The sequence below is a fragment of the Onychomys torridus genome, chromosome 23 (genome assembly GCF_903995425.1).
Source record: "Onychomys torridus chromosome 23, mOncTor1.1, whole genome shotgun sequence".
Classification (NCBI taxonomy): domain Eukaryota; kingdom Metazoa; phylum Chordata; class Mammalia; order Rodentia; family Cricetidae; genus Onychomys; species Onychomys torridus.
The window spans coordinates 5966199-5978764 of NC_050465.1; positions in this window are offsets into that span (position 1 = coordinate 5966199).

Consider the following 12566-nt stretch of genomic DNA (forward strand, 5'->3'; position numbering starts at 1 on the left):
CAACCTTCTGACATTTTGCCAAGACGTCACCTACCAAGTTCACGCTTGAGAGTTACACAATCAAGTCACAAAAAGAAAATCTCATGTTTTAAGTAAGTTTATGGTTAGGCATTGGGCCACATCGTAGCCATCCTTGGACACATGTGGTGCATGGGCCTGCACCCCTGCAGCCCTTCCAGACCCCTCCCTCTGACCCCATTTAAATTTGCAGCTCTGGGCACTCAGTGCTTGAGGGTAATGCTTGGTTGGTGTTTCCCAGCAGCCGTGGATGATAAGAGCGACACACTGGATTCTCCATCTTTGTTCCTGCTTTCTGCTCTTCATCCTGGGGCCATGCAGGCTGACACATCTGTGGGCTTATGGCACATGGAGCCTCAATACAATGAGCAAAATAGGAAAGCCTTCCCCATCCACAACCATTTTTTTCTTCCTTTCCCCATGTTGGGAGCAAAACCAGACCTTAGAGATGTCAGCAACTATACAAGAAACCCACGCAAGGCTCCTCAGTTCCAGCAGCATCCCTGCTGCTGTCCATCTGCAGACACGGGATCAGGTTCGCTGTTCTGTGCTTATCTGCCTAAGGAAGAAGGCCCTTCATTGGTATAGAGGACCAGTGACACCCCGGCCTCCCCATCACTGTCTCTTCTCACCGTTACTGCTGGTGCATCATGGCTTTGCCCTTCCTAAGGTCTTGTGTCCTAGATAAACCAGACACTTTGGATTTCCTCTTTCTGGTGTGGTGCAGAATTGTCTTGGCCTTGGATCCGGGTACCTAGGCACTGCTTCCCAGGGAAACTACCACAGGAGCTTTGTCATTAACTGAAGTGTGCGAAGGCACCTTCCAGTCCTGTCTTTTCCATTCTGAAACAAATTTAGACATGTGTTGAGCCTAAGTACATACTTTAAAATTAGCGCCTAATTTTAAAAAGATTTATTTATTTTTATGTGTGTGGGGTTTTGCCTGCGTGTATATCTGTGTTCCACATGTGTGCAGGCTTGTGGAGGCCAGAAGAGGGCATCCGATCCCCTGGAATTGGAGTTACAGATGGTTGTGAGCTACCGTGTGGGTGCTGGGAATCAAACCTGGGTCCCCTGGAAGAGCAGTAAGTGCTCTTAACCTCTGAGCCATTTCTCAAGACCCAACACTAACTTTTTCCCTCTATGCTTAGTTCCTTGATCTGGCTAGCAAGATTCTCACAGGATGGCCCCTGTAAGAATCTGCGTTATGTCAGGTCCAAATCCTAACCCCCTGAACTGTGAATGAGGTCTTTGGGTCTTTCTAGACATCAGAATGCTAAGAACGATGCTGTGTTCCTTTAACTCCAGCACTTGGAAGGAAAAGACAGGAGGATCTCTGTGAGTCTATGCCAGCCTGGTCTGCATAGCGAGTTCCAGGACAGCCAGAATTACACAGAGAGAACCTGTCTCAAAAACAAACAAACAAACAAACAAACAAAGGAAGTGATAACAGTGGATTAGGCAGGTCCAATCCAATATCAGTGTCCTTAGGGGGAAAAAAAAAGAAAGATGAACCCAGGGACAGGGATGCAGGGAAGCATGGTGGATGGTGCTGGAGGCAGATAAGTGAGACTCCAGGCATGCTGGCCGTGTCCAGAGGCAAGAAGAGCGGAGAGCATCCTCACTGACGTCAAAGAGAGCAGGGGCCTACAAACACCTTGATGCAGACTCCAGGCCACAGACTTAAAAAAAAACAAATCCCTATTGTTTAAAATCACTCACAGCGTAACGTTTGCTGGGGCAGCCAAGGACACTGACTCCTGGACGATGTGTCCTGCCCACCCAATTTTGTGTCGTGTGTCACTTAATCATGTTTGTTCAAAGTCTGTGTCGTTCACATGGGTGCCTCTGGGTTAATCAGAATGGGAAGCCCGTGTCCTGGCCAGTCCCTTAGTCTATGTACCATGGCCTCTCCACAGGCCACCCTGGCCCCAGTACTGCCTGCCCTTCTACACCATGAAAACGAGGCACTAGTGTCCTGGCTATCTCCACCGTCCCCCCCCCCCCACCCCGCCTGCATCTCTCTACAGAAATAACATTGTGACGGCTAGGTCAGCCAGCAAGCCTCTGAGGTTACAATGTTTCATCCCAGTCCTGCTCTGCCAGGGGCATCACAGAAGATCTCAAGAAATTCCCAGGGATAAAGATGCTCTAAAATGCATTGTCAAGCTGGGTGGTGGTGGTGGCCCACACCTGTAATCCCAGCACTCGGGAGGCAGAAGCAGGTGGATCTCTGTGAGTTCAAGACCAGCCTGGTCTACAGAGCTAGTCCAGGACAGGCTCCAAAGCTACAGAGAAACCCTGTCTCGAAAAAAGGGAGGGGGGTTGGGTATTTAGCTCAGTGGTAGAGCCCTTGCCTAGCAAGGGCAAGGCCCTGGGTTTGATCCTCAGCTTAAAAAAAAAAAAAAAAAAAAAAAAAAAAAAAAAGCATTGTCAGGGCACGGGGGAGTTTTCTTCCCAAATAAAGAAACAAATCACTATTACAAAACTTTTGCATGAAGGATCCCAAGCCAGGGCATCGATATCATTCAGGTAATAAAATTGTTCAAACTATAGTATACCAATAAGTACTTCATGCAAAACAACAGGACACCACCCAGGAAGGCAGGGCTGTCTTCTCCCTGAGAAAAGCCTCAAATGCTCATTGTTCTCAGTGTCTGTTACTGCTCTGTAATATAGAAATCTGTAAAAAATATGGCTTCCATAGGCACATGAGTTTGGGAACTGTCACATACTATATTTTCTTGGAGATTCATAATTCTCATTGTGGCATTAAAACTATTTCCCCAACAAGCTTGCAGTAAATAAGACCCCTTCCACTGAGTTTAATCAGTGATTTATAAGTCTGCTGGTGCATGGGGTGCCTTTGTTATTTCACACCTACCATGGCTGGAGCTAGGACTTGAGACAAAATTCTTCCTTGGGAAGCGCAGCACATCCCTTTTCTCAGGGGCGTAGTCTTTGTTCCAGATCCTCCCTCTGCTCACTGAGGCTGCACTGAATTGCAGGTGGCCTTGGTCCCTGCGGGGGCCATGCAGGAGGGGAGGGTGCCTGGCCGTGCTCTTTTGTAACTTCAATTAATACACAAAAAATTCAGTGTGCAGAGGTCAAGAACAATTCCTCACAAAAGAATTCTGTCTGTGGCCATGGTTTTTTAAAGAGGAGACACGGGATGCAGAGTGTAAATTGATATTTTTTATCTTGAACGCCGTCATCCCTTTCACAAAATACTTCACTTCGTGGTGTTTGTTGAGTTTCGCTGAGGACTACCTGGGCTCTCTCCTCCCACAGGCCAGAAGGAAAGATGGACAGGGATGTGCAGAAGGCACCTGAAATAACAATTGTCCCATATCTTCTTCCTGTGTTTGTTGGCACTCATTGATGTGAAACACCTGATATGTTTCTGGTGCTTCCCACGACTTCTCCACTGGTGACCTGTGTGTCTTAGGGTTTGGGAGATGCAGCCAACTGGGGAAGGCCGTGGTGCCAGTCCATCTTGCTAGGTAACATGGTAAAGCTGAGTTTGTGCATGTTCTCTGTGTGGATGAGGAGTACCGGCAGAGGTCACCTGGACATTCCATGTGCTGGGAAGATGGCTCAATTGGTGAAACCATTTGCCATACAAGCCCTGTGACAGAAGTTCAAATCCCCAGAATGCACATAAAAGCTGACGCGGTAGCATGAACTTCTGAATTGCCAGCACATCTGTGGGAAGACAGCAAGTGGAGATGGGAGACTCCCCAAAATCCCACAAAGAGTCAGCCTGCTTACATGGGGGAGAACGGCAGAGAGAGCCTGTCTCAAACAAAGAAGAAGTGAAGACCCACACCTGATCTGTCTTCTGACCTCCACACATGAGACAGTGCATACACACATCTTCACACACACACACACACACACACACACACACACACACACACACACGTTCATAACTGTGCATTGACATAAATGTTTACACCTGAGCACACACGAATATTTTCACCTGTGTACAAACATAGGAATGTTCACACCTATACACATACACACATGAATGTTCATGCCTGTACAAACACACACATACACACACGAAAGTTCACAACTGTATACACACATGAATGTTCACACCTGTATACACACACACATACACACACACACACACACACACACACACACACACACTCCAAAGCAGAAAGTCATGAGTGTGATCAGGGGTCCAAGGAAAGAAGACAGGGCTAAACAGAAAGTACTGGCAGATAAAAAGAAAGCAATGGCTGGTGAGTCCTTGAGATGGAGGTGAACACACAGAGGACATCCAGTATTCAATATACTATTTTAATATGGCCAGATTGGATCTTCAAGGCATGTGAAGGGTTATGATACCCACCTTTGGTTCTGAACATGTTCCTCACATCCTGAGGTTGTCTCTGATCCTTGGGTGTTGCTCAGCATCATATAAAATTTATCTGTCAGGCAGTAACAAGGTTGGGTGAGGATTTGGAGGAGTGGGAATCCTGTGTTGTAGAGGGAAGACAAGATGGTGATTCTCAGGCTGCCAAACAGTGTGGCTGCCCCTGTAATGATTAAATGTAGAGTTCTTATGACCAAGCAAGTCTCCTCCTGGCATCTGCACAAGGGAAATGAAAACACAACCTGGTATGAACTAGCAGCCTCAGTTACACTGATCAACTGATTCAAGGAAAACACACCATGCACATCTCGTGATGGATAAAAATAGAATATGGTATATCCATACAATGAAACACTAGTCAGCCTTAAAAAATGATGAAACATTGACACATGTCATAACATGATAAAACTTGAAAGAAAAGAAGTCAATTATTAAAACAAAACATAGAATTCCATTCCTATAAAATATACTGTATAGATAGATCTATGGAGAAAAAGTCATGCCACCCTGGTCTCATCTGGTCTCTTAGTAGCTAAGCAGGTCTAGGCCTGGATAGTACTTAGATGCTGTGGGATGTTCTCTATGCTGTGAATGTGCTGCTCTGATTGGTTAATAAGTAAAGTGCTGATTGGCCAGTAGCCAGCAGGAAGTATAGGCAGGACAAAGAGAGAAGAGAAGGCTGGGATCAGGAAGGCTGAGTCAGGAGCCACCAGCCAGACTCAGAGGAATTGAGATGTAAAAGTACTGGTAAGCTACAAGCCACGTGGCAACTTATAGATGAATAGAAATGGGTTAATTTAAGATGTAAGAGCTAGTCAATAGTTAGCCTGAGCTAATGGCTGAGCAATTTTACTTAATATGAGCTTCTGAGTGATTATTTTATAAGTGGGCTGCAGAAGTGTGGGGACCTGAGCAGGACTGGAGAAAACTCCAGCTACACTTAGATGGGAAAAATAGAGAAGATTAACACTTGCTTGGAAAGTTAAGGCACTGTAGAGATATGGAACACACACAGTTGAAGTGGTATGTGAGAGTCAAAGTTTGGGTTTTGTTTTGATAGAAATCTTTGTATCTGTAACATTCTTCTAAGTATCTAAGTGTGTTCTGCCCCAGGGACCCCAAAAAAACCGAGACCTTAAGACCCAGCTCCTAATGGAATCCAGGAGGTTCAAGCTGTAAGGACAACATCTAACCACAGGCTTTACTGTTGCTTACCTACTTGTATGTATTTTTGAGTGAGTGAAAACACACACAGGGATGAAGGTGTTGCTTTGAGATTGATGTGTGCATCTGTGGGCTGTGATGAGGTATGGGTGATGGCTAACAAACACGTGACACAGAGGCTCTAGCATCTGTGCTGGTATCCAGGCCACAGAGGGCACAGCAGGCTTGGGAGTCAACACTGGGACTCCACTGAGGATCTTTGTAACTTTAGCACACTCTTTATATCTATCTATCTATCTATCTATCTATCTATCTATCTATCTATCTATGTGTGTATATTTGTGCATTTCTATGCATGTGTACACACATGTGTATGACCACATGTACAAGTATGTGTATGCATATAGAGGCCAGAGGTCAACACTGGATGCTTTCCTCAATCGTCCTCACCTTAGTTTTTGAGGCAGGGTCTCTCACAGGTCTCTAGTACAGCCATTTCTCTAGATTGTCTGGTCAGCAACCCTGGGAGAAATCCTGCCTCTGCTTCCCCAGCACTGGATTGCAGGTGTTACCTGCTGTATTCAGCTTCTCATCTGGATGTTAAGGATCAGTCAGGTCCTCACGCTTGCACAGCAAACACTTTACTGACTGAGCCATCTTCCAAGAATAACTTTTCCTTTTAAACTATGTACTCTGTGGGCTTTTTCTTTTGACAAATTAAATTTTAATTTTAAAAACTATTCAGGAACTGGATGTCTCTGATGGCACAGCCAATTCCCATACTGTCTGTCTGAGAAATATGTTAGGGCTCTTGGGTTTCTTGCTTGTTGAATTTCATGTGTTTGTTTGTTTTCTGGCCAAATTCCTGTCATCTTAAATTCCAAGTCATTGGTATAGCTAATGGAGTCATGATGTACTGTCCTTTGAAGACAAGATGTCACCCATGATAGACTGCCAGGGAGATGGGCACTGTGACTAGCTTCTCTTGTTGGAAGAATATGTTTAGAATAAGTTGCCCATAATACCTGTTTCATTAGATGGAAAAGTCAGAGAGTGGATGGATCAGTGGATGGGTAAATGGCTGGATGAATAATCGGATGGCAGATGAATAGATGTGTGGATGGGTAGATGAGTGGATGAGTAAATGGAGGATGAGCAGATGTGTGGGTGGGTAGGTGGATGAGAGGATGGAGGATGGGCATATGTGTGGATGGATGGATGAGTGGGTATGTGAGTAGGTAGGTTAGTAGATAGATCAGTTGTCAAGGAGAGATCTTTAGAGCTGGCAGGGATGTACCCTTCACTGCCTCCTTCCCCTGGACATTGTCTTCCCTAGGAACAATGTGTAAACATTGGACAACCGGATCTTGGTTCGAACTCAGCTTAGCTGATGCACTGCTGTGGCCTTGGCTAAAGGAATCACTGTCTTTGAGAATTCTGTAGACTAGCCATAATGACAACATTCCCCTTCTGAGCCCCTGACAGGAAGCTCAAGGATCATTAGCACCGTGTGACACATCAGTGAGTGCCCACAAGTGATGGCTGTTACTGCTTTATTGGTTGCCATTCAGAGTCAGGAGAGGAACTGTCTTGTGGACTTTGAAGGTCACCTGAGCCTCACAATGAGAGCCTGAGGAATGAGTGCTGCCCAGTTCTCAGGCTTTTTCCTCTCTTTCTAACATGGTGTCTCTCTGGGTCATGACTGTTCAATGGCCAGGAACCAAGGAAAACAAGCCGAGATCCAAGAGGCCAACCACTGCAATAATATGGATGTGCCCATGTCCAGGACCTACAGGAGGTCTCTTCTAATCAGCAAGTGTTTCACGAGTGCCTCTGTGTGTCCAGGGCTGTTCTCAGTGCTGGGCTGCAGCAGTAGGAAAAAATCTCAGAAGCCAAACACGATTCCTTCATGAGCTGTAGTGAAGGTGGGGGGGGGGCCTTGAAGGGGGCATAGGAAATGAAAGAAGTGAGTCATGAAAATGTTGAGTTGTGTTAATGTTGAGTGGGAAGATGAATGGAGGAGGGCCAGTGTCTGTAGCCACGTGTTGGGGAAGCAGCCATTACGGGGGCAGTGATGGAGAGCATCATGGGACGATGTATGGAAAAGTTTTCTTGATTAGGGGACAGGTTGATGCAGGTACCCAGACTGTGATGGAGAAAGTCAGAATGGCTGGGGGAGAGTGGACGAGACAGGTGGGAACCAACATGTGATGGTTAGAGTTTGTCAGCTTGACACAAACCTAGACATACCTGTAAAGAGGAAATTTCAGTGGAGGGATAGCCTTTGGGCGTGTCTCCAGGGCATTTTCTTGATGGCTACCTGACGAAGGACTCAGGCTACTGTGGGCTACGTCATGTCTGGGCTTGAGATGTTCAAGAAAGGCAGCTGACTGTGAGCCTGGAAGGAAGTCAGTAAGCAGTGGTCCTCCGTGGCTCTGCTTTTAGTTCCTGCCTCCGGGTTCCTGCCGTGGCTTCCTTCGATGATGGACTGGAACCTGTTAGCCACATAAACCATTCCCTTCCTCCAAGTTGCTCTTTGTTGTGGTGTTTGTAGGAACAGAAATTCAAACTAGGATATAGCAGACGGAGACGGGGAGGCAGAAGGCTCTGGAAGGACTTGGGGTGCTATTGTGAGAGGGAGAGAGGTGACGGCCCAGGACATCCATCTTCTTCTGTGATTTGTGGGGTGTCTTAAGTTTTCCTTAGCTGTGCTGCTCTTCTTCCTTTGTGGTTTTCTGCACAAATCCCCGAGAAAGGGCAAGTGAGATCACGGAGCGGTTTCTGAGGAAAGGTGTCAAATAATTTAGTTTGATTACACCTAGTATCACAAATGCTGTCCCTTCTGCCCACATCCCCCGCCATTTGGGTGTTTGCACAGATGTGAACATGTGTGTGTGTGTGTGTGTGTGTGTGTGTGTGTGTGTGTGTGTGTGTGAAGGTCAGAGGACAGATCAGGTGTGGGTCTTCACTTCTTCTTTGAGACAGGCTCTCTCTGCCATTCTCCTCCGTGTAAGCAGGCTGGCTCTCTGTGGGATTCTGGGGAGTCTCCCATCTCCACTTGCTGTCTCCCCACAGACGTGCTGGAAATTCAGAAGTTCATGCTACCGCGTCAGCTTTTATGTGCATTTTGGGGATTTGAATTCCGGTCATGGGGCTTGTATGGCAAATGGTTTCACCCACTGAGCCATCTTCCCAGCACATGGAATGTCCATGTGACCTCTGCCAGTACTCCTCATCCACACAGAGAACATGCGCAAACTCTGCTTCACCATGTTACCTAGCAAGATGGACTGGCACCACGGCCTTCCCTGGTTGGCTGCATCTCCCAAACCCTGACACATACAGGTTACCAGTGGAGAAGGCCCCGCCACTCTGAACTGAATTGTGTTGTGGGACCAGAGCTGACCTTCCCTCCTGTTCTAGTTTGCTTTCGGTTGCTGTGATAAACACCATGACCAAAAGCGAACTAAGGGAAGAAAGGTTTATTAGGCCTACTCTTCCATGTCACACTCCATCATTGAGAGACGCCAGAGCAGGAACCGAATGCAGGAACTGAATTTTGTTTCCTGGCTCAATCTCCATGGTTGCTCATTTTGCTTTCTTGTATAAGCCAGGACCACTGGCCCAGGGATGACAACATCCACAGTGGGGTGGAACCTCTCCATCAATCATCAGTCAAGAAAATGTCCCTGAAGACATGCCCAAAGGCCAGTCTGATGGAGGCAATCCCTCAACTGAGGTTCCCTCTTCCTGGATGACTCTACCTTGTGTCACACTGACGAACACTGAGCAGCATGCCTCCTTCCTATAAGGTCCTGATTTACACGTAAAGGAAGATGAAGGGGGAAAGAATGTCTGTCGCTGGGGTCTTCAGATGTTCTTGAAAGCTGGGAGTCTTTCAGAAAGAGACTGCCCCCAGGAGGACTCCCCAGGCCCCTCACTCTTAAGATACCTTTTCTTGGAATGCTCACCAGGGGCATTCCCTAGAATCCCTTCCTAGAATCTTCACTTCCCTTGAGAGCTGAATTCTTTTCAAAACTCATCCCATCGTTCAGGGCCAAAGTCTGTGGCTTGCACAGCCCATGAGGCTGCCCTGGCTCTGGAGAGAAGCCAGGAGGTTTGCTCTACAAGGGCCACATGGCTCCAGGAACAGGGAAAGCTCATGTGCTGTTCCCTTCTTGACAAATGGAAATGACAGGTGAAGTTCTGTGTTAACATTGTGTGTGCATTGTGAAGCCAGGGAGTCTGTGACTGCTGTGTCTTCATCATGGCCTTATGTTTAATAAATGACCAAGTATCCTGTCACATGTCCCCATCTCACCTTTGCCTTTCCTTTCTGTATTAGTCAGAGTTCTCCAAAGAAACAGTATGCATGTGTGTGTGTGTGTGTGTGTGTGTGTGTGTGTGTGTATACACGCACATGCCCACTCACACAGGATAGGGCACAGCTACTTTAACGACGGCTCCACAGCTGTCTCACACTAGAGAGGCCGAGAATGTAGTGCACAGGGCTGGATGTCTCAGCAGTCCCAGTTGGGCCCTGAAGACCTGAGGAGTCCTAGAAAGCTGCTGGTCATCAGTTTACCTTGGAAACCTGAAGATATTGGTTCTAATATCAACAAAGGAATGCCTCAACATCAGAACAGAGGAACTTGCCAACAAGCGTGAGGGCAAGCAGGCAAAAACATTTTCTTCTTCCATGTCCCATTATATGGTTGCCACCAGAAGGTGCCTCCCACATTAGGATGATCTTCTCACTTCAAATAATCTGATCAAGAAAACCCCCCACAGGAGTGCCAAGCGGCTTCCTTTTTTAGTTGAATCCAGATCTAGCCAAGTCAAGATTAGCCATCACTGCCTTGCTGAAGTGACAGGCGTGTGCCTGTTCCTGGTTTTCCACTCTCCTGAGTCTTTCTGTTCACGCACATCCCCCCAGGTCGTACTGCCTGGGCTCACCAGTCTAATATGTTCTGAGTGCCTTCCTCGGGATGCAGAGGTGAGCAGAGCCCAGGCCCTGAACTCATTCCAATCCTGCCATGTGGTTTTTCAGTCAAGTTGTAGGTTTCTGTTTTTCTCCCCTGCTCTCCCTTCATGTGACTCTTCCTGGAGTGTGAATAGAGATTCAGTCATGAGCTAGTAACTGTTTTTGTTGCTGTTGAGAACAGGACATTTCAAAGGCAGTTTATGATCTACTGGGAACTGGATCATTTTGATGCTAACGGGTAATTGTGATACTCAATTTGGGATAACAGAAAATGTAGCATCTTACAGAATCTTAGTGTGCCTCCAGACTGGTCTTGCAGATGTAGGCAAATATGGGTTGCCGTATTTGAGAAGGAGCTCCAGCCAGGAAGCTCTAACACAAAGCTGCCCTTACACCCAAAGACCTGGGAAGCGGGAGGGGAGGGAGACATGTGGGGTGTTCAGTTCAGTGTCAGCTCATGGTACTGACAGGAAGGTGCAGGGGCAGCTCAGCCACGCCCATTCTCTTTCTAGCATGACCTCAGCCCAGAGAACGCAGACAATTTTTTTTCTGCTGTGGATCCAGCTGGAGGAACAGTACAGGGACCACATGACAGAGGAGATGGGTCACAAGTTCAAGGACAGCAAGAGTCATCACCACTGGCTTAGCAGACAGCACATTCCCTGTAGGAAGAGGAAGAATGGGGGCCAGTCTCCTGGGTTTTTTTGGGGGGGGGGGGGGAGGATTCTTTATCAGCACTCAGTCAATAAAGAAGTTACTCCTCACAGCTTTGGCAAGTACATCACAGGCTTGCCAAAAAAAGAGGCTATGTTCTAGGGCCGGTACTTCCATAGGTTAATAAGACAATATCATGACAGGAAGAGGGAGCAGAAAACATGTACTCTGGAATGTGTAATCCAGTTGGAATGAGCTCTGAATTTGTGTTTGCGCATTCCAGAAAGGGTGGGGGGAATAGTCCGTATCATGATTTCAAGTTCCTGTCAAGTTCCTCAGGTTGAGGATGTTTTCTGGCAGTGAGTTATTAAAATAAGAACACACAAAGGCGATGTCTCCTGTGGGGCACTAGACAACATGACAAGAAGGGGCCCAGATAACATTTCTTCCATCTAAGAACTGTTTTCTTGCAGTTTCCTGCAGTAAACCTTGACGAAAGCCCAGGGCCACAGTGTGAACGTGTGACGCAGTAAACAAGCGCCTGGCTAAGGTCAAGCCTTTGTGGTCCAATTGTGTTACCGCTGATATTCTAATGTGTTCCAAAGATGAAATTCAAGCTGAGCAATACTAGCCACGGCCTCCCTTCTTCCCTGACCTGGGATTGCTTTCATTTGAGAAGCAGCCCCAGCCATGAAGCTCCCACCCACGCCTGCCCTTCCACCCAATGACCTACAAAGTAGAAGAGGAGAGAGAACTCAGGACGGAGGGCACCTGGGGAGCCATTTAGACCCATTTCAGCCTCCAGCATTGAGGAGGAGGGTCTCAGCCACGAACGGCTCCAAGTGGCTCACCTCCCAGGATGTAGCATTCCAGAGGGATGCAGAAAGGACTCAGCTGCTGTTAGTTAAGATGCTGGGAAGCCCGAGAGTGTGGCCCATTTGGAAGCTGCTGTCTTGGACACGGGAGAAGCCATTGCAGGCACAATCTGAAAATTTTCTTCAGAAATCGTCTTTGGCACTGGTCCTCAGGGAGAGCTCAGGGTTCAATGTAGCAGAACCGGTCAGACTCAACTTGGGTCTAAAACATCTTCAGGCTGGGTGTCACCATTTGTTACTGGGGAGAGCCCTGCAGGGTCTTCCTCACGTGTCTCAGGACAGCCAAGGGCACAGAGTTCCCACCAAATCCTGGATGTGAACACGCTGATTTGTCCTCAGCCTTGTGGGGCAGTGCCTGGCATTTTGGAGGGTGCCGACAGAGACCATGGCTTTAGGTTTAACAGGATTCAACTTGAACCATTCCTCCTGGCTGTGACTGGATCATCTGAGGTCATTCCTAGTTCATGACAATAAAACTGTGTCA